At 31.3% G+C, this 24,166-nt stretch overlaps 1 long non-coding RNA gene across 3 annotated transcripts; it reads left to right on the forward strand.

Moving 5' to 3' along the window:
- Nucleotides 1-22,776, forward strand: LOC127739413 (uncharacterized). 3 transcript variants are annotated; one of them, XR_008000427.1, is made up of 9 exons: nucleotides 1-1,821; nucleotides 3,768-3,845; nucleotides 5,486-5,580; nucleotides 8,830-8,905; nucleotides 12,858-12,926; nucleotides 14,855-14,986; nucleotides 15,653-15,736; nucleotides 17,588-17,829; nucleotides 22,531-22,776. It is a non-coding gene; the product is annotated as an uncharacterized LOC127739413 (long non-coding RNA). The 3 variants fall into 3 exon arrangements; XR_008000429.1 differs by having other exon boundaries at nucleotides 2-1,821; nucleotides 17,588-17,750; XR_008000428.1 differs by lacking the exon at nucleotides 17,588-17,829 and having other exon boundaries at nucleotides 5-1,821.
- The last annotated feature ends 1,390 nt before the right edge of the window (nucleotides 22,777-24,166 follow it).

Below are 24,166 nucleotides of genomic sequence, written 5' to 3' on the forward strand. Positions count from 1 at the left end.
AAATTAAGATAAGATATTTAAAAAAAATCTTTTTAAGCATTCTTCATTGAAACAATTGGTGATTGACCAATCCATCTCTGACTTGGTAAAGACACTTTTTAAAGGAAAGTGTCAGAGTTATCTGTCACATGAACATACTTTTTGACCGACCTGTAAATTCTGGACTTATGATAAAATTATTAAGGGATGTTCAGTCTATCAGTCAGTATCAAGACATTTTCACTGTGATTACATTATGGAAAGTGACTAAACAAATCTTAATTACTTCTTAAGGAAATGTCTGACTGCCTTTTTAAATACTGCAAAGAAAATGTTTGAACAAATCCTGAGATCTAAACAATACAGAACAGTAATTTAAAGACATTTCATATTCCCTATTACAGGACCTACTTATTGTATTTATTGTTAATTAGTTCTTATACTGAATATGCATGACATATTTGCCACTGGAAATTAATCAGCCAACAATCAATCAATCACATTAAGTAACAAGGTTATAATTTTGAATTAAAGTTATGCTAAGTGATATAACAAACCAGTACAAGTTGCACTGTAGAAATGTTTAGAAAACTTCTGACAATCTGCTTAGCTATGGCAACCATAGTAATGAAATGAAATTGTTGTGATGTAATGCTACATTTGAACAATTTGATACTTAAGCTCCCTTTCTTGTTTATTATTTTTCAGAATAAAGTTTCATGAATTTCAAAGATACTTTCTTATGTTTACTGGAGAGGTTCAGTTGAGTAGTTAGCAATAGATGAAGTGTTATCAAAAATTTGAAGACTGGAATAGGGTGTATGGAGGCTGCTAAAAACTAAAACTTGTGCAATGAAAACCCATTTTCAAGAGAAACAATACATACTGACTTTTGAACAAGGATTTTTGAAAACTAAATGTTTTGTCAATCAGTCATATATACATTATCACTGATTGGTGTAGAATCACTGTATGATCAAAATGCACAATGAAACTGTACAATTCATAAATTAAGGAAGTCTGGCAACTTTAATGTCATCAAAAGATACCAATTTTATAATAAAAGGGAGATACTCTATTTAACAACACAGTCTCAAGTCTTATCAGAGGTGTTCAAACCTCAATCAACTCCAAAACTCATGCAGTAATGAAGAATTTCTGATCTTTCATTTTTGTTTTATACTGACTTTAAAAGAAACTTGTAAAACACGAGACACTTATCCATCATAATACAACAAATGAAGTTTTAAACAACTTCACATACCCATATGGCTACAGAGCAAAAAATTTACTCAAAAAAGGACAACCTAATGTTCTGATTTAAGGCACAAGTGTTTTGATGAAATGGAGCTACATTGCTATCTAGTTACTGTGGTTTTGCTGAAATATGTGTGGTCTTCTGTTGTTTTTTTATGCCCCACCTATGATAGAAGAGGGGCATTATTTTTTTCGGTCTGTGTGTCCGTTTGTTTGTCCATCCGTCTGTCCCACTTCAGGTTAAAGTTTTTGGTCTAGGTAGTTTTTGATGAAGTTGAAGTCCAATCAACTTAAAACTTAATACACATATTTCCTATGATATGATCTTTCTAATTTTAAAGCCAAATTAGAGTTTTGGCCCCAATTTCACGGTCCACTGAACATAGAAGATGATAGTGCGAGTGGGACATCCGTGTACTATGGACACATTCTTGTTTAACATTCTTAAACTGTTTTCATTGCATACTTAAGTCTATTGTAAATATGATTAAAATCTATAAAATATTTTTTCAGATTAAACTACAACAGCTTCTGATGAGACAAAAATTGATTTTTAGGTTCAGATTACTACAGGATAGTTGCCATGTGAGTTCTTTTCTTTACATATTGATTGAAATAACTGAATATTTCAGATTTGCATGACAAGGATTGATTGATGGCAAAATATCTGTACTTTAAAAAATGTCCTCCTTCCTTGTTGTTTATAACCAAAGATACTGATCTGTTACATTATGTTTATGTAAGTATATTTTTAAAGAAAATAGAAGATGACTGGATGAGTTTATGAATGAATAGCAGGAAGATTATGAATGAATGACAGGAAATAATAACTAGATAAAATCAATACAATAAGATTGTTAAACTATAACTATCTCCTCAATTTTTAGGAAAATTTTTGAAGAACAAGAACAATGTATATAACTGTGTTTCCTATTCTGTTGTTTGGAACTCTCAGATATTCAAACACCTTTAAATTGTACAAATAAAAGTAGATATGGTCCCTCATATGGGGTATATGTCAGTAAAAATAGCACCTCATATGGGGTATATGTCACTGATATGGAAGCAACTTAACAATGAATGGCAGCCAAAAACTTTTTTCTAAAACAATATCCCAAAGACCCTTGTCTGACAAAAGATCATGAACTTTCTAGATACTTTTCTTTATTATAGAATAATGGGTTTATCATGTTTCTTATTATAGAATGGTGGGTAAATCATGTCTTAGTATAGAATGATGGGTTTAACATTTATCATGTTTCTTATTATAGAATGCTGGGTTATTGTAGAATGATCATGTTTCCCTATTTCTATAGAATCTTGATCATTGATATCACTACACAGTTTTTGTTGAGCAAAAAAAGAAAAAAAACTGACATCATAAGTAAAAGATATATATGAAAATAAGAAGGTATGATAGCCAATGAGACGACTCTCCACAAGAGACCAAATGACACAGAAACTAACGACTATAGGTCATCATATGGCTTTCAACAATGAGTAAAACCCAAACCGCATATTGAGCTATAAAAGGCCCCGAAATGACAAATGTAAAACAATTCTAACAAGAAAACTAATGTTAATTAAAAGGTCCATGATATAATTTTCCCTTGTCTTACTTTTGATAAATAGTTGTCTTCTTGCAAACCATACTATTTTTTATTATTTTATAAGGCATTCTATCTGTAAATAGGTGTAATACCACCAAATCATAGTACGTCACATCCGGTTGCATACGAAAACGTCACATCCAGTTGCATACGAAAATAGGTCGAAAAAATTATTCCCTTGAATTTGACAGTTGTAGGTAATTGATCCTACATTTCATTGCAGTAAAACATTTCTGAGTCATAAACATATATCTTGGGTATTTCAAAGCACCATTATTTCTTTATTTGGGGTTTCTATAGAATATTTTGGAAACTTGAGGTTACATGGTTACTAAAGCTTGTACACAGGTTAAAAAAGGGGGAAAATTTGATTGGTTAACTTCCAGTGATGGTTATTTTCTTATATGCAATGAAATGTTATGTGAAATTTTTTCTATAGTACTGGACAGGATAAAACTTTACTCATGCCAAGTATTTGTTTATTTGAAACAAAGATAAATTCTGCACAATTTTTTGAAAAGTGCAAATTTAACAAAGACTAATAGGGGAAAATCAATGGTGGTATTACACCTATATGCATGCATGAGATAAATGACATTTTATAATTGGTTTTTTTTTGGTTTTTTTTTTTTCTTTTCTTGAGATAAAGAAGAAATATACATGTACCATGAAATAAGGAGATGTGTTATGATTATCAATATTGAGACAACTATATATTTATCCACCAGAAACTAAATGATGTAGAAGTAAGCAACCATAGGTCATTGTATGGCTTCAACAAAGTGCAAACCCATACTGCATGCTATAATAGCCCCCAAAAATCACAAATGTAAAACAGTTAAAAAAAAAAGAAAACTAACAGCCCACTTATCATGCTTATGTCTATTGTAAATATGACTTAAATCTATAGATATTTTTCAGGTTGTACTGCAAAAGCTTTTGATGAGACAGTATTAGAAATTGATTTTTATGTTCAGATTACAACACGATGGTTGCCATGTAAGTTCTTTTCATAAAATATTGATGAAAATAACTGAATATTTCAGATTTGCATGACGAGTATTGATTGATGGCAAAATATCTGCACTATAAAAAATGAAAATAAGGAGATGTGTTATGATTATCAATATTGAGACAACTATGCACCAGAAACCAAATGATGTAGATGTCAGCAACTATAGGTCATTGTACGGCTTATACTTTATAGTAATGTGACATATTCTAATGAGACACCAACAGCTTGATTTATAATATAATATTGATTCAAAAACAAATATGACAGACAGCAAGCAACCACAGCCACTGAATTACCTCGTCCTGACTTAGGACAGACAGATATAGAATGCGGAGGGGTGAAACATGTTTGTGAGCGCTCAACCTTCATTGGCATGATAAGCTGTAACAAGATTTGTCATCAAATTTTGTTGAACGCGAAGTTTTCTTACTTTTAGGTTCATATTATATTTCAATGCTTTTTAGCTCAGTGAGCTTTTCTCATCACTTGGCATCCGGCGTCTGTCGTTGTCTGTTAACTTTTACAAAAATCTTCTCCTCTGAAACTACTGGGCCAAATTTAACCAAACTTGGCCACAATTATCATTGGGTATCTAGTTTTCAAAATGTGTCCGATGACCCCACCTGTCAACCAAAATGACCGACATGGCTAAAAATAGAACATAGGGGTAAAATGCAAGTTTTGTCTATCATTTTGAAAACCGTTATAAATAGAGAAAATCTGACTAGGCCAAAAATGTTCTGATTTTGAGCTCTACCAACTGTCCATATATGTCAAAACTGTCAGACGACTTATAGGAGTTATTGCCCTTAAATGACAAATTTTACCCATTTTTTTTCATTTTTGCCTATTATCTTGAAAATAGATAGAGAGAAACATTCAATTGCAAAAATGATCAGCAAGACAAGTTCTACTAATAAGTCTAATGGTTGCAATCGTCAGTTGACTCCTTATTAGAGTTATTGCCCTTTGATGATGATGATTAGTACCAATTTTTTGCTTTTTTCCTTATATCTTATAAATTATAATAGATAGATAGAAACTTTAATCAACAAAAATGATCAGCAAGACAAGATCTACAATTAAAACAAATGGTGGAATTTGTCCAACGACTCCTTATTAGAGTTATTGCCCTTTAATGATGATTTTACCATTTTTTTTGCTTTTTGTCTTATATATTAAAATTATAATAGATAGATAGAAACTTAAATAAGCAAAAATGATCAGCAAGACAAGATCTACTAAAAAGTCAAATTTTGCCGATATAGTGAGAAGACTGTCACTCTTTATATATATAGGAGTGATTCTCCTTAAATGAGAATTTTTTTTTACCCTTTTTGTGTTTTGAGCAAAAACTAAAGAAGATAGAGAGAAACTAAATAGACTAAATGATCAGCAATACAAGATCAACAAAACAGAGATTTTTGTCATGAATTCTATTCTCGTCTGCAATGTTGGAGAGTGTCCTTTGTTGAATATGTATATAGACCAAGGTATGTGATACAGGCTCTTTAGAGCCTCTAGTTTGTTGTTGAATATTATACAAAGTGGATGGTATTTTGTTTACTAAAGATTTATGCCACTTTCTATGCTTAATTATTTTTTACATAATTTATCTTTTCAGAATCTAATGCATAATGGTTTACTGGTTGACATTTTGAAAGGCGAACAACAAAACATGACCAAAATGTTACCACTGTCCAAAACAGTGCCAACGAAGTGAGATTATTTTTCTTTTGTCCAAAACAGTGAAATTACCCACAATCTTGTAGATTCTTAAGTGATGGTTTCAAAGGTACAGTCTATACTAGAGAGAATTTTGTAAATGTAGCATTGTCTATCATCTCAAACAAATACAAAATTAATTACACGTCATACCGTAATGATAAAGGTGATTAGTGAAAAAAAGATCTTCATGAAAGGAATAATTCAAGATAAAATTCGTAATTAGTAATATAAACTATTTTCATTCACACATTTTATCATATCAATACTCTGCAATATCTGACGTGTGATATGAAGTAGAGTGTTTAGACTGAATGATATCATGAAATTCATAAAAAAAGCTCAGAAAAAGACAAATGACATTTCTTTTTTTAATTTAAAGTGATTTATTTGTACATAAAGAAAAACAAAATCCTGTGAGACAGTTAATTTAGATTTTGTTATTTTCTCTTTATATAGGGGAGATAAATCTTTGTTTTTTTACAAAATAGTTAAAGGCTTCTATATGAAATATTTTTCCATCATTTTGGGACTAAGTATACATAAAAAAGAAAGCATAATAAAATTAAAGCACCATCTCTTTATCATTCGTTATATTAATATGGTTTTGTTTGACTCTATAGTAAAACTTGTTTCACAGAAATGTTTTGTAAAGTAATATTAATCTTGACTTCAGGATATTAGCAATGTCAAACTTTTTGATCCAAAATTATTTTATTAACCTGCAGTCAGTTTAAAGAATAGGGAAACAATAAACTATAGATCTTGATAAGCACTTCAAATCAGTTATCATGTATTGTTTACATTATTTCTTGAATATCAGCCATTTAGTAGAAAGCTTCTTTTTATCTTATTCCCTGCACTTTTTCCCCACCTTTTAACAAACAGTTGATATTTTATGATATTAAGATGCTGAAAACCTAATAAAGTATTCTTTTTTTGTAGGCAGCTCTGTTTTATTACAATAAACAAAAATACACATTTTGACCTAAACAAGGTCTTGATATTAAGTTAAGTGCTTTCATACTTCATCAACATTTTTATAACATAATAAAATTACAATAAGAAGCATTCAATTCTTATAATTACATTTTTATGCTATACAACCATGAAATTACAAGTTACCGGTATATGCATTGTTGTGATGCTATTCAGTGGCATAGCTAGGCGGAAGCTCGGAAGCCAAGGCTTCAACATCGTTTTGTCATAAACAAAAAATCATAATAAAAAAAAATAAAAATAAAAACGAGCTAGAGGTATGAGAGAGAGGGAGGAGACTCCCAGTGAGAGTAAGTGGAGGGGAAAATAAATGGGCACTGTGAGGTTAAATAAACAAAAAGTTGTAGAAGTCAACGAGTCGATATCACTTCTCAGACTCCCGGCGTTCGTTCCCATCACCAACGCTTTATTTCCCCTCTTTTTATAGCAGACGAATATTGTGTCTGCAGGGTGTTCTGCTATTTACAATGCAACGCAGAATTGACAATGCCTGTGACCAATTCCACGGCTGAATCAACGCAGTTTCAGTGTCATGTGCCAGGTTAAAACATATCTGCATTATACGATGACAACCGAACGACTTTCGGGGCTATAGATGTATCCTTCACACGTACAAGGAGACGTACATTGATAAAGTAATTGACAGTAGGCTTGCTTTTTTGTTGGTGAGAGAGATTGACTCTCACTCTTTTAATAATTCATGTCCACACAAACAATTCAAACGCGAAAAATAACGGAATGATTTATGTACCAAATAATGAAAGAAACACAAATATGATACAGCAACAAACCACAACCATTACACCGAATAACATGCTCCTGACTTGGGACAGGCACATACCGAATGTGGCGGGGCTAAACTAATTTGAAGGCGCCATCCTGCCCTAACCTGGGTACCCACTATATTAACCTGAATATATTGTTTACATCTCACCTACAAACAATTTTTAATGGTGTGGTTTTTGTCGAGCCTGTGACTTTTGTCACAAAAGCAAGACATAGCGATCTTTACATTCTGTCAGCGGCAGCGGCGGCGTCCACAAATATTTACTGTGTGGTTAAAAGTTTTTGAAATTTTAATAACTTTCTTAAACAACCCTGGATTTCTAGCAAACTTGGACAGAAGCTTGTTTATGATCATAGATAGTATCCAGAAGTAAATTTTGTAAAAACAAAATCCTTATTTTTTGTATTTCGTATTTTACTTATAAATGGACTTAGTTTTTCTGCCAGTTAACATTACATTCACTCTGTGGTTAAAGTTTTTAAAAATTTTTTAATAACTTTCTTAAACTACCCTGGATTTCACCAAACTTGGACAGAAGTAAATTTTGTAAAAAAAATCCTTTTTTTCATATTTTACTTATAAATGGACTTAGTTTTTCTGCCAGTTAACATTACATTCACTCTGTGGTTAAAGTTTTTAAAATTTCAACAATTTTCCTAAACTATCCTGGATTTCTACCAAACTTGGACAGAAACTTGATTATGATCAAAAGCTAGTATCTAGAAGGAAATTTAAAAAAAATGTATTTCCTGTTTTTCCGTATATTACCTATATATGGGCTTAGTTTTTCTTCCAGTTAACATTACATACAGTCTGCAGTTAATATTCTTAAAACATTTATTAGATTCTTAAAGTAGGCGAGACACTGGTCTTAGTAAATATAACTTTTTTATCCCTCTGGAATCTCCTGGCTTTTACAGTTTCTTTAAGGAACAACATATATTTTTTCACAAAATTATCTGACTTGTATCAAACAAAAATGCTTTTGACTACACCTTAACATTCAATATTTTCAGTTAATATTTGTGGGTCTAAAACCCTAAAATCCAGGAGCTTCAGGGGGTTTTGCCCCCTGGCCCCCTACCAGGGGGGACTTTAGTGGCCCCCAGACCCCCTGCTGATTTGGGCTTCACCTTCAACATTTGTCTAGCTACGCCACTGCTATTGTGAGAAGCACGTGCTATCATGAATGTTAAATTTTACGGAGAAATACAATTTGATATTAGAATGCCCTGCGATTGCTTTCAGCCAATCGAAAGTGAGGATGTTTATAAAAACATACATGTAATGTAATTATAATTGTATGATTTATTTGTCTAGCTGTTTATCCTAGCTGAGGAAAGACTACTATACTGTGTAAAAATAGATCATATATTATACAAATGAAATAGTGAATAGGACATGATATAGTAGTACATACTATGTATAACCTTTTATAAGTTTTATTATTATTTCAGTAAAGAAAGAAGAAACCATAAGATGTAACAAGATTTATTATTAACTTTTGTCAATATAAAGTTTTCTTCAACAAAGGTTTAGTAAACAAATATTTTAGTTCTTTTTTTTTTATATTGATAAATAATTTTATTCTGTTCTGAACTTTATTTTTTTAGTAACTATTTACTATAGTGTCAAACCTGCATTAAGCGGTCACTCAATGGAAGTATCAAAAGTGACCGCTCAAGAGAGGTGACCTTTTAAATTCAGTTTCCAAAAAATAAAATCTGATTCCCACATTGCATGTGGCCGGGATGAGGTCAAATTGTTTTAATATTTTCAACTGGTAGTGTTATCGTTCGTGCTAGCAGTCAAATAAAAACTGGCATATTCCAGCTCTCTAAATCTGAAGAAAACATTCGAAATAGTTAATTTTCGTGGATAAATAAGTTGATGATACAGTTTTCAGTTGAAACTGAAAGGAGTGGAACACGAGAAATTCACAAATTCACCTCCTTTTGCACGATCTTGGTTACAAAAGGGTTCCAACTCTCATTTTGACCTCAATACTGAACACATATATTTTTCGTCATGATTATATTTTGGTTGTTAAAAACATGACAATGGCCATGGTTAAAAGTTGAAATTACGATGTTGTGCAAAAATTAGGTGACTGCTGAAAGGAGTTAAATTATATAGAGAAAACGTTTGGGAGGGTCTGAAAGTGGCCCTTAGAGGCAGGTGACTGCTGAAGCGAAGTGACTATTAAGGCAGGTTTGACTTTATTGCGAGAAAAAAGTCCAGTGAATAATCAAGAGTGATTAACATTGTGAAATACTCAGAAAATTCTGCAGATTGATTTATTTTGAACACTGTCCTACATCCTGTTGATACATATATCGGGACGTTCCAAAGGCCATGCCTTCTTAAACTGCTATGACATATGTGGTTTATACTGTTGGAGGTGTAATGATTGATTTGTTTATCTGGAAGAACATGGTTTGTTTATTAGTTGAATTGACCTTAAACATTCTTTTAGTAACTGTAAGTACCCTTATATTGGTACTTTGTGGGTTTTATCTTCTTGTTCTTTGTTGGATAATAGTTGATGAATGTGAAACGTATGGATGCTAATCCAGAATTGGTGGCAGCAGTGATGGAGTAAACTATATGTATAAAGCTTTCAGAAGGTGGATGACCTGGATATCTTTTGTCTTGTATACAGATGACTCATTTTCTGAATTTTCCGCCTGACATATGTCTGTTATCCTTGACCCAATTTTTATTGTTCAGCTGCTTAAAACTGTATAGTTTTTGTCTCGCCTGTGTGCGAGAAATAGGTATTACTATCTGTTGGCTGCAGGGGCGGCTATGTAAACTATTTGTATTAAGCTTTATATTTCAGAAGGTAGAAAACCTGGATGCTTCATACCTTGTGAGCAGATACCTTATCTTACAAAGTTTCCGTCTGTCATATGTCCATTGGCCTTGACCTCATTTTCATGGTTCAGCGACTGCACAAAAAAATATTATTATATTTTTGTCATGTGAATTTCTCACTTATTACGAGTAATAGGATAACTATATTTGGTATAGGGATTCCTTGCAACGTCAACATGTCAGTCAGACAGGGTTCACCTTACCTCGACCTCGTTTCATGGGTCAGTGATTAGGTGTGTTTCTCAGATACTATAAGCAGTAGGTCAACAATATGTGGTGTATGGAATGATCGTAAGGTAAACATGTCTGTCTAGCTGGTATAATCTGACCTTGACCTCATTTTCATGGTTCAATGGTCAATGTTAAGATTTTGTGTATTGGTCTGTTTTTCAATTACCATAAGCTATAGGGCAACTATATTTGGTGTATAAAAAAAATTGTAAGGCGTATATGTCTGTCTGACAGGATTTATCTGACCTTGACCTCAATGTTATGTTTTTTTGTTTTGGTCTGTTTTTCAAATACTTTAAGCAGTAGGTCAGCTGTATTTGATGTATGGAATGATTGTAAGGTGTACATGTCTATCTTGCAAGTATAATCTGACCCTGACCTCATTTTCATGGTTCATTGGTCAATGTTAAGTTTTGTGTTTTGGTCTGTTTTTCAATTACCATAAGCTATAGGGCAACTATGTTTGGTGTAAGGAAAAGTTGTAAGGTGTACATGTCTGTCTGACAGGACTTATCTGACCTTGACCTCATTGTCATGGATCTTTCAAAATGTTAAGTTTATTAGATACTTTTAGTGAAACCTTTACCTTTAAGACTTTCAACATAAAATCAATGGTCAGTAAAGCAGGTGAGAAATTTCAGTGTGTGCACTCTTGTTTATCACATGAATTCTCAATATTTTGAGTAATAGGATACCTATATTTGGTATATAGAATCATTACAAGTTAAAAATAAAAAGGTGTGGTATGATTGCCAATGAAGCAACTATCTATCAGAGACCAAATGATGTGGATGGAAGCAACTTATACATGTCCATCGGACAGGGTCCACTTGACCTTCACCTCATTTCTTTGATCAGGGATTAAGTTAAGTTTTCATAGTCTAGTCAGTTTCTCAGACACTATTGTCAATAAGTCAACTAAATATGGTGTATGGAATGATTGTAAGGTACATGTTCATCTGGCAGGTTTTATTTGACCTTAACCTTGTTGGTTCACAAGTCAATGTTAATTTTTTTGTGGTAAGGTGTGTTTCTCAGATATTATAAGCAATAGGTCAAATATATTTGGTGTAAGAAATGATTGTTAGGTAAATATGTCCATCTGGAACACTTTTGTCTGAACTTGAACTCACTTTCTCGTTTAATTTGTAAATGTTTAGTTTTCTTGTATAGCTCCATTTCTCAAATACTTTATTCAATAAACCAATTATATTTGGTGTTTACATCGTTGTCTTCTGGTCCTGTAAATTCTTTAATTTGTGTGTGCATATATTATTGTGATTGTTGAACAGTGGACAAAAATGCATGATTAATTATTTTGATTTTAGGAAATGTTGCATATAAATAATGCTATCAAAATTTAGGATGCATTTTTTTTTTTTTTTTTTTTTGCAAAACCTGTCCCTTTGCAATTTTTTGCAATGATAAAAAAATCTATATATGTACATTTAAATAATTTAATTTGGGTTTGCTATATATGTTCTCTCCATTTAGAAAAAAGAGGCAGAAGATACCAAAGGAACGATTATAAATCATAAGTTGAAAAAAAGCAACAACATCATGACAAAAACCTATTGTGATCTCACATGCTCCAGAAGGATAAGCAGATCTTGCTCCACATGTGACACCCCTCATATTGCTCATGGCATGATGGAAAGATGAATTTGGTGATGTCACAATTGGAAAAAAACTAAGACAGATTTCTCATGTTATCTTGAGTTCTAATGTAATCTTAAATCTAAGAAAAAGACATACATACAGTATACATGGTTCCCAAATGTACATTTTTTTTGAGAAAAAATGGTTTAGATTTTAATGATGCATTTTCAATTTACGCCATTGCTGAAACTGATGCAATTAATCTATAAATGATTTATGGTAGAAGCTTTAATGCATTTCAGTGTACTTGAAAAAGCTGCACGACTTCATTGAAATCATAACCAAAAAGAATCATATCTTAATATAAACAGAAAAAAAACTATGCCCTTGGATCAATATAAACCTTTCCACTTTATATGGAGGGGTTCAGATGTGAACTTGCTCACTAAGGTTCTTTATTAGTTTAGAAAAGAACTGAAATTGTAAGTTGGAGGAGATCATTTTTTTGCATTGTGAAATTGCTGTTTAAAGCATATTCAAATAAATACCGGTATTCAAAGATATCACTTTATATTGATGAAATTCTCTAGTTTTATTATTGTGAAATATTCATTGCTAAATGAATGATGTTGTGAGTAATATAGTATAACATATATTTCAAGATTAATAGAACTTGTTGCTTCATTGTGTAACTTTATTGAGATCATTCAATAATCATAAATCAATACAAAGACTTTAACTATGCAGTATGTATACTATTATCATATATTTTTTACAGAAAAAGAAGAGCATGACAGACTATAATAAATATGATGATAATATAATTATCTCTAGTATCACAAAACAGGTAGATTAACTTAGATAAAGTCTTAAATGTACCTTTTTGTCTCACCTGCGACGAAAGTCTCTGTATACGAGACATAGGTATTACTATCCAAAAGTGGCAACGGCGTCAATGTTAACTATTTGTATAAAGCTTTATATTTCAGAAGATAGAAGACCTGGATGCTTCATATCTTGTATGCAGATACCTTATCTTACAAAGTTTCCATCTGCCATATGTCCATTGTCCTTGACCTCATTTTCATGGTTCAGCGACTGCTTATTATAAATTTCTCACTTATTATGAGTAAAAGGATAACTATATTTGATATATGGGTTCCTTGGTACGTCTACATGTCCGTCAGATATGGTTCACCTGACCTCGATCTTGTTTCATGGATCAGTGATCAAAGTTAAAATTACATGATGAGGTCCGTTTCTCAAATACTATAAGCAGTAGGTCAGCTATATTTTTTGAATGGAATGATTGTAAGGTGTACATGTCTGTCTGGTAGGTACCATCTGACCTTGACCTCATTTTTATGGTTCATTGGTCAATGTTAAGTTTTTGTGTTTTGGTCTGTTTTTCAAACACTTGTAGCAATAGGTCAGCTATATTTGGTATATGGAATAATTGTAAGGTGTACATGACTGTCTGGCAGGTTTCATTTGACCTTGACCTCATTTTCATGGTTAATTGGTCAGTGTTAAGATTTTGTGTTTTGGTCTGTTAATTCAATTACCATAAGCAATAGGTCAACTATATTTGGTGTATAAAAAAATTGTAAGGTGTATTATGTCTGTCTGACAAGATTTATCTGACCTTGACCTCATTGTCATAGATCTTTAAAAATGTTAAGTTTATGTGATACTTAAAGTAAAACCTTTATCTTTAGACTTTCAACATAATATCAATGGTCAGTGAAGCAGGCAAATCATTTCAGTGTGTGCACTCTTGTTTAAAAAGTTATATAATTAATATTAAAGCAGATGCTTAACAGTTTTGATATAGATATAGCGTCAGATAGAAATCGACCTTATGCAAATGAATATCAATACATCTGTTAACCTATTTTGGGTTGAAAAAATCTCTACGGAAAGTCTGTAACTGTTTGAAAACAGACATAAATTCATCTTTTATTTCATATTTGAATGTTCCAAAATCAATCAAAGTGTTATACATATACATGTATATGTGCACTTGCATAAGGTCGATTTCTATCAGACGTAGCTCATATGTAAAATATTAATACAAAATGCTCATTGTAAAAACCTTAACATTCAATCTAATGTTATTTTGCAGGAAAAGGAGCAACTAATGTTTGTGTTTTTATTATGATTAGAGAATGTTTATTACATTACATGTACAATGAAAATTTGGAAAACAGAAGAGTAAACAAAAAAATTAACATAAACTTTATAAATAATTCTTGGCATGTCAGATATTTAATGAATAAGGAGATGTGGTATGATTGCCAATGAGACAACTATCTACCAAAGTTCAAATGAAGTGGATGTAAGCGATTATAGGCAACCATACTGCCTTCAACAATGAGAAAAACCCATACTGTATAGTCGGTTAGTTCATAAACATTCTTTAAATTATGACATTATTATGTATAGTGTATAAAAGGTGGATTTCTTTCCTATATAAGGGAGATAAATCTCATATTTTTGTGTTGAATGTTGGACAATAGCTTAAAGATTCTTAAAACTGTTACAATATTCAGGACACATTATTTTTACTATTCTAAACATAAAATGAATATGTAAGAAACAAAACTTGTATTTATGGAAATATCATTTGATTGAAAGATTTTTATTGCTTTGTTTTTGACAGTGAATTTATACATTTTCATTTACCTCAAAGAATAGGTAATTTTGTATATAACAATAAAAGTAAAGTTAATTAAGGTAAAGTTGATCATCTTGTTCTTACACTCTCTTTTGTAGACAGAAATAATAAGCTTTAGACTTCTATATATACCCCTCTGAAGAAGTCTCTGAGGAATATAGTTATGGTACTGGTCAAGTAAATTAAAACAATCAGCTGGAAACAGAAGAAATAATGAGCTACAGTCAATTGTAAGTTTTCAATGCAATACAGACTAAACCTCTTTAGTAAACTTCATTAGAGTTGGAAGAAACTATAGTCAGAATATCATTAAATGTGGTAAATGTCTGGTCATTTTGGAGAGGTCAATCATGATGCCTCATGAAAAGAGAGTCTCACACTCTCACCAAGTTGAAGAATCTTGACATCAAAGCTCTGGTTGGCCTATAGGTGGCCTGTTTCAAGGAAATACATTTGCCCCTATCCAACATACCATTGTTTTTTATAGTGAAAGTCCTAAATCATGACCTTCATCTCTTTCCTCCCACCTTGCAGAATCTTCCTATTGTAGAATTGTTAGAAGTTTCTTGTCCTGCTTGGAATAATTGCTGCTGGACATTGAGCAAGGAAGAATCGTCCAATCAGCAATATATTTGTATCCTAATTTGTGGTAAAATGTTTGATTGTAGAAATGACATATAATTGTAATTAAGGAGGGGAGGTTACTTTTTACCCCAATAATTTTGGAAACAATGAAATCACTGTATTAAGCATAATCAAATATTCAAATATATTTCAATTTACATAGAAAAGAGTGTTTTAAACTAGTTTCTTCTTAAATAATTAAAAAACATGAATTGATACAAAGATTGTTAGTATGCAGTATGTATACAATTATCATTTATCTTTTTTTATAGAAACAAATGAGCAAGACAGAAAATAATAAACATTGTAAAGAAAAGTGTTGATGATAGAAAATAGTCTCTGGCATCAATCAACAGGTAAATAAAAATTGCATAAATATGTTAAATATACCTTTTAAAAAAAGTGTACAGTTAAGGTTTAAGCAGATGCTTAATAGTTTCGATATGAATATTCAAAATACTAATACACAAAGCTCACTGTTAAATACAATTGAACCTTTAAACTTAAGCCACTCTTATAGGAAGAAGAGCAACTTGAGTAAAATTCATGCAAATTTTCATGTGATAACTCATTTTATGCATAGAAATTGCTTGTAACATTACAACAGAAAGATTTAAAAACAGAAAAAATAGTAAATAAATATAGTTTACATAAACTGGATAAATAATACTTGGAGGAACATATGCATGTCAGTTATAAAATTAAATTTAAGTACAAATTCTGGAAAAGTTCATTAACATTCTTTGAATAATGACAGCATGATAATGTATAGTGTAGAAAGGTGGATTTCTTTCTTATATAAGGGAGATAAATCTCAAATTTTTGTGTTGAATGTTGAAAAAAAGATTATAGAATTTGTCTTTGTGGAAATATCATTGATTGTTTGATTTTTATTTCTTTGTTATAGAAAATGAAGTTAATGATTTATATAAAAATAAGGAGATGTGGTATGATTGTCAATGAGACAACTATCAACCAAAGTTCAAATGAAGTGGATGTTATACATTTTCATTTAATTCAAAATACAGGTTAATTGGTACCTAACAAATAAAAGTAAAGTAAAGCTAGGTATAAGTGATCATCTTGTTCCCAGATACTATTTTATGAGCTATGGACTTCCACTTATTCCCCCTCTGAAGAAGTTTCCAAAGGAATATAGTAATAGTATAGATAAAGTATGTTTAAACAATTTGTCAGCTGGAAACAGAAGAAATAATCCCCCAAGGTTAATAATAAGTTTCCAAAGAAAAACAAACTAAACCACTTTAGCAACTTCATTAGAGTTGTTTTACATCATTATCAAGCAGATAATATGACTAGATTGATTAAAAAACAAACTAAAGACAAGTGTCTAGGTAACATCTAAGTAATGCAATTCTAGCAAAACCTCTTGAGCCAACTAGTGAAGATTTGTTAAACATAATCAGTTTGAAGAAAGGATGAAATTGATTTTCAGGATAAAAAATAAATCATGCTGAGTTTAAAAATCAATGTCAAAGATATTATTATTATTTTGAATCAAAATTAGCTGTTTGGTTAACTAACATCAAACTTAGTGTACTTCATCCATATGTGTTAGAATTGTCATGACCCTAACATAATTGATGGTAACTGATCCTCATGCCCATAAAAGATTACATCACAATACATCACAATTGAAAACTAGTAACTCTTTTTTTCATCATTTTAATTTTGAAATTGAGGATTTAAATATTGGTTCTGAAAAATATTGATTGATTGATTTGTGGTTTCTTTACGTCCAGTGGTTCTGAAAATTATAATGTAAACCTTTATGTTGAAAAATAAAGGCTGATCATCAATCAGGAGGAGTAATTAGTGTTATCTGCAGTTTTCAAAAAGGGCAGAATAATTTTTTGCTTAGAGGATGACAACACTTTTAGGGCAGCCTTAATAGAGATATGAACACTTCATAGGCCCCTCCTGATTCTAGACAAACTGATATATTCATAGTAACTACATATACTTTATCTGCTGTTAGATCATCTACCACAAAACTGAAATTAAAAATAAATATGATATGGATTGGATGTACACCTGGGCTCTTCATCATGAAAACACTGCTATGGATAGGGATTTAACATAATATATCATTATCGTTTGATATTTGAATTTTTAATGTTAAAAAGTTAAAGATTTATTATTAGATAACTATTTATTTATTTTGGTAATGAAATGTTTATTTCTAGACAAAACTCATGGAATCTTGATAGTGCTCCCACCTCAATTTATTTAATAACTCCAGCTAATACTCACTATGGCTGGCCAGGATGTAATGTGATGATTTGTTGTGAAGGCTTTTAAGCTACTAAGGAGAAGGGCATGGTACAAAAAACGTCTACAATAGGGCAGGTAGTCATAGAAATTGGAACATGGTGCTGCACTCACCTATAACTTCATGTAGGAAACACCAAATTAAGCCTCATATAAGGTTACAGTAAATAGTTGTTTAAATTACCCTTTTCCACATTAGCTAGCAATTTTAATAAAACTTTAGTCCATTAATTACAGTCATAAATCATATTGCAAGTTATATCATCTATACTTAAGTGTACAGACAAAAGATTGTCACTGTGACTTAACTTTCATGCTTCACCGACGTTAGTATTAGAAGTTCTATTTAAGGTAGCACAATACAAAGATTTTTTCACCCCCAACCAGATAACTTTAAACTGATATAATTTCTTTCATCCAGCTTTAAATTTTATAAATGAGGTACCAAAAGAAAGAAGAAAGATTAATCTTTCAAATGGTGATTATTTCATTATGACATGATTATTACATAATTAATTATTATGTAATTAGTTGCTATATTGTGATGTCCACACTTGAATGAAATTAGCTTCTTTGTTATTCATACCATCCCAAAATATTTTATAGATTCTTGTGCAACACAGTTTGACCTCCAAAAGGGTGTCTCAGATTCTTCCTATTGTATTTCATTCTCTCATAAACCTTCAATGAAGTTTGCAACCTCAATTCATAAGAGATCACTAAATTAAATTGGGTATAAAATTTGTTCTATTGATGTTTTTGGAAATCTGAGACACCCTTTTGAAGATAACTGGTCAAGGAACAACGTGTGAAAATCAAGCATATAGAGGCACCCATCTAGAAGCTAATTTCATTTAAAACTACATTTTCATGACAAAAATGAATGTGTCACAATTGAATAAATAAGGATTTTCCTACTTGTACCCCTTTAACTTCAATATAATTCACACATGTATCATGGGAATACTTCAGGATTGACCTTTAATCATAAATCAATTAGGTTTTGACCAGTAAGAAAGCATTCTAATTCAGCAATTCTAAATATATAAAGAAAATGCACACCCTATGCATCAACAATCAGATCTGGCGGGAGATGTTATATCATTATTGACCTTGCTGTAAGTCAGTTGCTACTGATATGGTCAAAACTCCACCCACCATGATAAACCTTTACTATTAATGATCTCAGAAGTTTAATTACACATTGCATTTACTTTTTTCAATATGGATTTTATTGTTTTAGTACATAAAATGATATATTTTGTTTTTTGCATTGTTACAAAAAGTAAGTTATGCATGTGTACACAAAATGATCAGTTGGTCGGTCTAGAGGATCCTTAATACAATGACAATATGGTGTTTTACACAAAGTATTTTTTTTCATTTTTTGCAGTTTGAAAATGAAGTATTTAATTTGTATTTTCTTTTAAAAAGAATTCATATTTAAACATTCTCCTCAAGAAATTCTAGTATAAACATCAGCAACATTTATTGTTGTACAATTATATTTGTTTACTATCTGTACATTTATATTTTGATTCCCTCCTTAGCTCCAAATACCGGTAGTTGTTTTGTTTTTTCTCCTGACATCTCCAATACAGAAATGTATTTTTATTTGGAATTCATTATCTTTCATTTTTCCATAAATCCCTAATCCACCTCTTTTTCATAACTGTTATTTTCTATTGCTGGTCAGTGGTTGTAAAGCTTTCAAATGATTCTGTTGATTAACCACATAGTACTGCCCACATGTTCTTATCTTGTATCAGTCAGACACGTGCATTTGTTTATAAAACTATTTATCATCAAAACTCATTAACACTGCAAGATATGTAAATAATTTTTTCTTCTGTGGTTTTTGAATATTAAGAAGTAACAAAAACAGCCGAAAATGAAATTTTGATAAAATTTAATTGCTTTTGTATTGTGCTACTGTAACATGGAATCCTCTCAAACTTTTATGTAGATGTGCTTTTAACATATATGAAAGTGGTTTTTATCCTCTTTTCATGATGTACTGACTTAACATCAGATTTATATTAAAGGCACTGTAGGATATAGGCTCATCCAAGGCCATGTAAGATTGGTTTAGTAATTTAATTTAGTTATGCCTAAGATGTATATTCTGTTATAAGATAATACGATTGCTAATATCATGAATAACAAATCCACAAATTTTTGTCTAACTTGGATGCTCTGAAATGAATACATCAACAAATTTGTAGAATTGCAATAATAAATTGCTGCAAAATCAACTTGAAAGGGATTTAATGAATAAAAGTATCCATGAAAATAAGTTGGTTTACAAAAATTTTATCATAGAGAAATTATTTGTTATTTAATGGTCCATTGACAAATCTGGGATTAAATATATCTGTTGAAATAACCACAAATCTCTTTTAAAAAATGAAATTTACAAGAAATATGTTATTGGACATGCAAAGACATAATGAAAATCATTAGTGTTTGTACAATAATTTTATGTTAGTTTTGGGAATCATGTATTCTGCCAAGTGATTAACATTCTTATCACAGTTATGTTTTGTCGACTCTTATTGATGCCAGTTTAAGGCTTGTGTTTTCTTACACTGCTCATGTTGTCATGAAAGGTGAGACAAAGGCATTGCTTTTGCGGCAACAACGAATAAGCAATCTTCAATGTTAAGTTTTCTGCTTTTAAGTAAGTTTGATAGGAACTACTTGTGGTAGATCAATGATATTTTCTATAAAGTTGCATTACTGTTTGTACATTTCAAGGCCTTGCCCACTAGTTCATGTTCCAGAAACTTTGAATTATTTAGCAATGTTGCTGTCCATCAGATTATCTTTTTTGAATTTTATGCTGATATGCGAGACATACCGTATAGCGGGTTATTTTTGCGGGTGTAAAATTTCGCGATTTAGGGGCAACAAAGTATACGAAAAATTTGGCGGTTTTTATTTTGGTGGATTCTTAAATCCCAATAAAATATTTTGGCGGATACTGAAATTGTTGCATATAAAATATTGAAAAATTAAGAAGCAAGTTTATTGATTTGTTTACCTTAATGACGTCTTATTTATTGATCTTGACCGGAACTTTGATGTACTCACTAATTAGGTTATAAAATTATCAAGACTGACTTACAACTCTTATGCAAGTTGACACTAATTAATAAGGGTAATTACCTGATAGAGTACCCTACTCATAATCTATTTGACACTAATTGATAAGGATATACACACGTGACAGTCATTTTATAAAATACATGTATGTTCAATGCCCTTTTTGTTTATGTTGTTAAAAATAACCTATACCGTTATTGACCTACCGACAGACGCTTTAGCTATTAGAAAGTAACAAAAGTATGCATTAATTTTCGTGGAATTTATTTTCGCGATTTTCTTTCATCCGCCAAAATAAGCGAAAATAACCCGCTATACGGTATCTCTGTGTCAACAGTTTATTTGATAAATAATTAAGTATTGCTTTATTTGAACTTGTGTTTTTGTTGTCTTTTATTCCAGTACTTTAGAGTTGAATGAATTTGTTTAACTGTATATTTTGAAATGTAAATGATGCTTTGTTTTATTTGATTGTTTACTTTTTGTCGAGCCTGCGACTTTTGTCGCAGAAAGCTCGACATAGGGATAGTGATTTGACTTCTTAAAAGCTTTATATTTTAGAAGGTGAAAGACCTGGATGCTTCATACTTTGTTTATAGATGCCTTATGTTACGAAGTTTCCGTCTGTCACATGTCCATTGTCCTTGACCTCATTTTCATGGTTCAGTGACTACTTGAAAAAAAAGTTGTGATTTTTTGTAATGTTAATTTCTCTCTTATTATGAGTAATAGGATAACTATATTTGGTATGTGCCTATCTATCAAGGTCCTCATGCCCGTCAGACAGTTTTCACTTGACCTCAACCTCATTTCATGGATCAGTGAACAAGGTGAAGTTTTGGTGGTCAAGTCCATATCTCAGATACTATAAGCAATAGGTCTAGTATATTTGGTGTATGGAATGATTGTAAGTTGTACATGTCCAACTGGCAGGTGTCATCTGACCTTGACCTCATTTTCATGGTTCAGTGGTTATAGTTAAGTTTTTGTGTTTTGGTCCGTTTTTCTTATACTTTATGCAATAGGTCTACTATATTTGGTGTATGGAATGATTGTAAGGTGTACATGTCCAACTGGCAGGTGTCATCTGACTTTGACCTCATTTTCATGGTTCAGTGGTCAAAGTTAAGTTTTTGAGTTTTGGTCTTTTTTGTTATACTATATGCAATAAGTAAACTATATTTGGTGTATGGAAATATTCTATGATGTACATGTCAGTCTCGCAGGTTTTATTTGACCTTGACCTCATTTTCACGGTTCATTGCTCAGTGTCAAGTTTATGTGTTTCAGTCTGTTTTTCTTAAACTATAAGCAATAGGTCAGCTATATTTGTTGTATGGAAGGATTGTAAGCTGTTCATGTCTGCCTGGTATGGTTCATCTGACCTTGACCTCATTTTCACGATTCATTGGTCAATGTTTAGTTTTCTTAAGTCTGTTTCTTAGAAACTATAAGCAATAGGTCAACTATATTTAGTGTATTGAATGATTGTAAGGTGTACATGTATTTCTCGTTTGGTTAATATGACCGTGACTTCATTTTCTTTGATCATGTTAAGTTTATGTAATAGCTGTAGTAAAGCTTTCATTTAGGACTATCAACATAATATCAATGGTTAGTAAAGAAGGCGAGACATTTCAGCATGTGCACTCTTGTTTATTTTCTGTAAAATGCTCAGCAAAGCTTATGTTACTATGTTTTATACAATACAAAATAAAACAAAGTTTTCTATCTATGTCTATGTCATTTTCAGATTTACATAAGAAATTGTGCCAGTTAGGAGGATATCTCTTAACCTTGTTGATTAAAGAAACGCTGAATTTTAGTCAGACACAAGACCAGTAAGGAGGATATCCCTTAACAGTGTAGATTGGAAGAATGATTGAATGTTACTGAGAATGTAGATTGATATTCTATGAAGATTCCACACATTAAAAAAAAAACCTTTATTTTGTTATTTTATTACTTTGTATCAAAAATAAATTAGCACAATGTTGAAGCTTGCCATCAGATCTGACATGACAATTTAAGATTATTATACTCCCATTGAACAAAAATAAATATACCTTTATATCTGTTAGACCATCACACAATAAATTAAATATCACTTGACTGATATTGACTTGTGTCTCTTTAAGAATATTATTTGATGGATTTGTTGAGTTGCACATTTACATTCAAGGGGCCATAAAAGTGACATTATCATACATTTCCCTGTATTGAAACTAATTGTTTCTAGGAAATATCATTGGTAACGTTTTAGATTGGTATAGATGTCAAATCAAAAATATCTGCTGAAATGAATCAAAATTTTAGACATTGTTTGGTAGACCTCCTGAATCCCAAACTCCAGCTGAAAATTTTCAAATCTCCAGTTGTGACTTGACAACTCTGTCATATATCTTCTTTTTGTCCCCTGTAGTATCTAAGCTTCTATTATTGTTATTAAACTTTCACACGAGTGTCATTTTCAATCTCCAAAAACTGACACTATTATTTTTTAAAGCCTATTGTTGTGTCAAGGTCCTTTTTAGATATCCAGCTGATGTGATCTAATGCAATCACTTGGCGTTCATCATTGCTGACTGTCGTAGACTTAATTGATCAAATTTCTCTGGGCCAACTGTGCCAATTACAACAAACTTGACCACCATCATTCTTGGGCAGTCTTGTTTATAAATTATGATAATTATGCCAGGTGACCGTCTGACTTATGAATAGTTCATATTTAAAATACAGTATACAGAATTTATGGTCTAAAGCTTCATTCTGATATGTGTTTGTTGTCCTTCACCTAATTGTCATGGTTCAATGACTGCTAACAACTTTTTAGTTAGGTGTTTTTTAGTCATGATGAATAATAGGACAATACATTTGGTACAAATAATCAATCCAGTGTATGCATATCCGTATGGCATGGTTCTTCTGATCAAACCTTATTTCATAGTTCTTTGATTAACGTTTAGGTTGTGTAATCATATCTGTTTCTAAGAAACTTAAGTAAAAGACCCATCTAAATTGCATTTAATGATAAATTCAACAACGCTTACCATTATCTTGATGATATTTTTTCGTTAAAGAATTTTCTAAATATACTGCCGAAATTTACCCAAAAGAACTTACTTTAAATAAATCAAATATAGACGGTAATAACTGTCCTTTCCTAGAGTTACATATTTCAGTTTTACACGGGAAACTCTACACTAAAATTTGCGACAAAAGGGACGATTTTTCGTTCCCTATTGTTTATTTTTCTTTTTTGGATGGGGATGTTCCTTTGGCACCATCTTATGGTGTTTATATATCACAACTCGTTCGATATGCCAGTGTCTGTTGTGAGGTTTTGGATTTGAATGAAAGTAATCTATGTGTTTCTGGTAAATTATTAA

The sequence above is a fragment of the Mytilus californianus genome, unplaced genomic scaffold, assembly GCF_021869535.1.
Source record: "Mytilus californianus isolate M0D057914Y unplaced genomic scaffold, xbMytCali1.0.p SCAF_4, whole genome shotgun sequence".
In the NCBI taxonomy this organism is placed as follows: domain Eukaryota; kingdom Metazoa; phylum Mollusca; class Bivalvia; order Mytilida; family Mytilidae; genus Mytilus; species Mytilus californianus.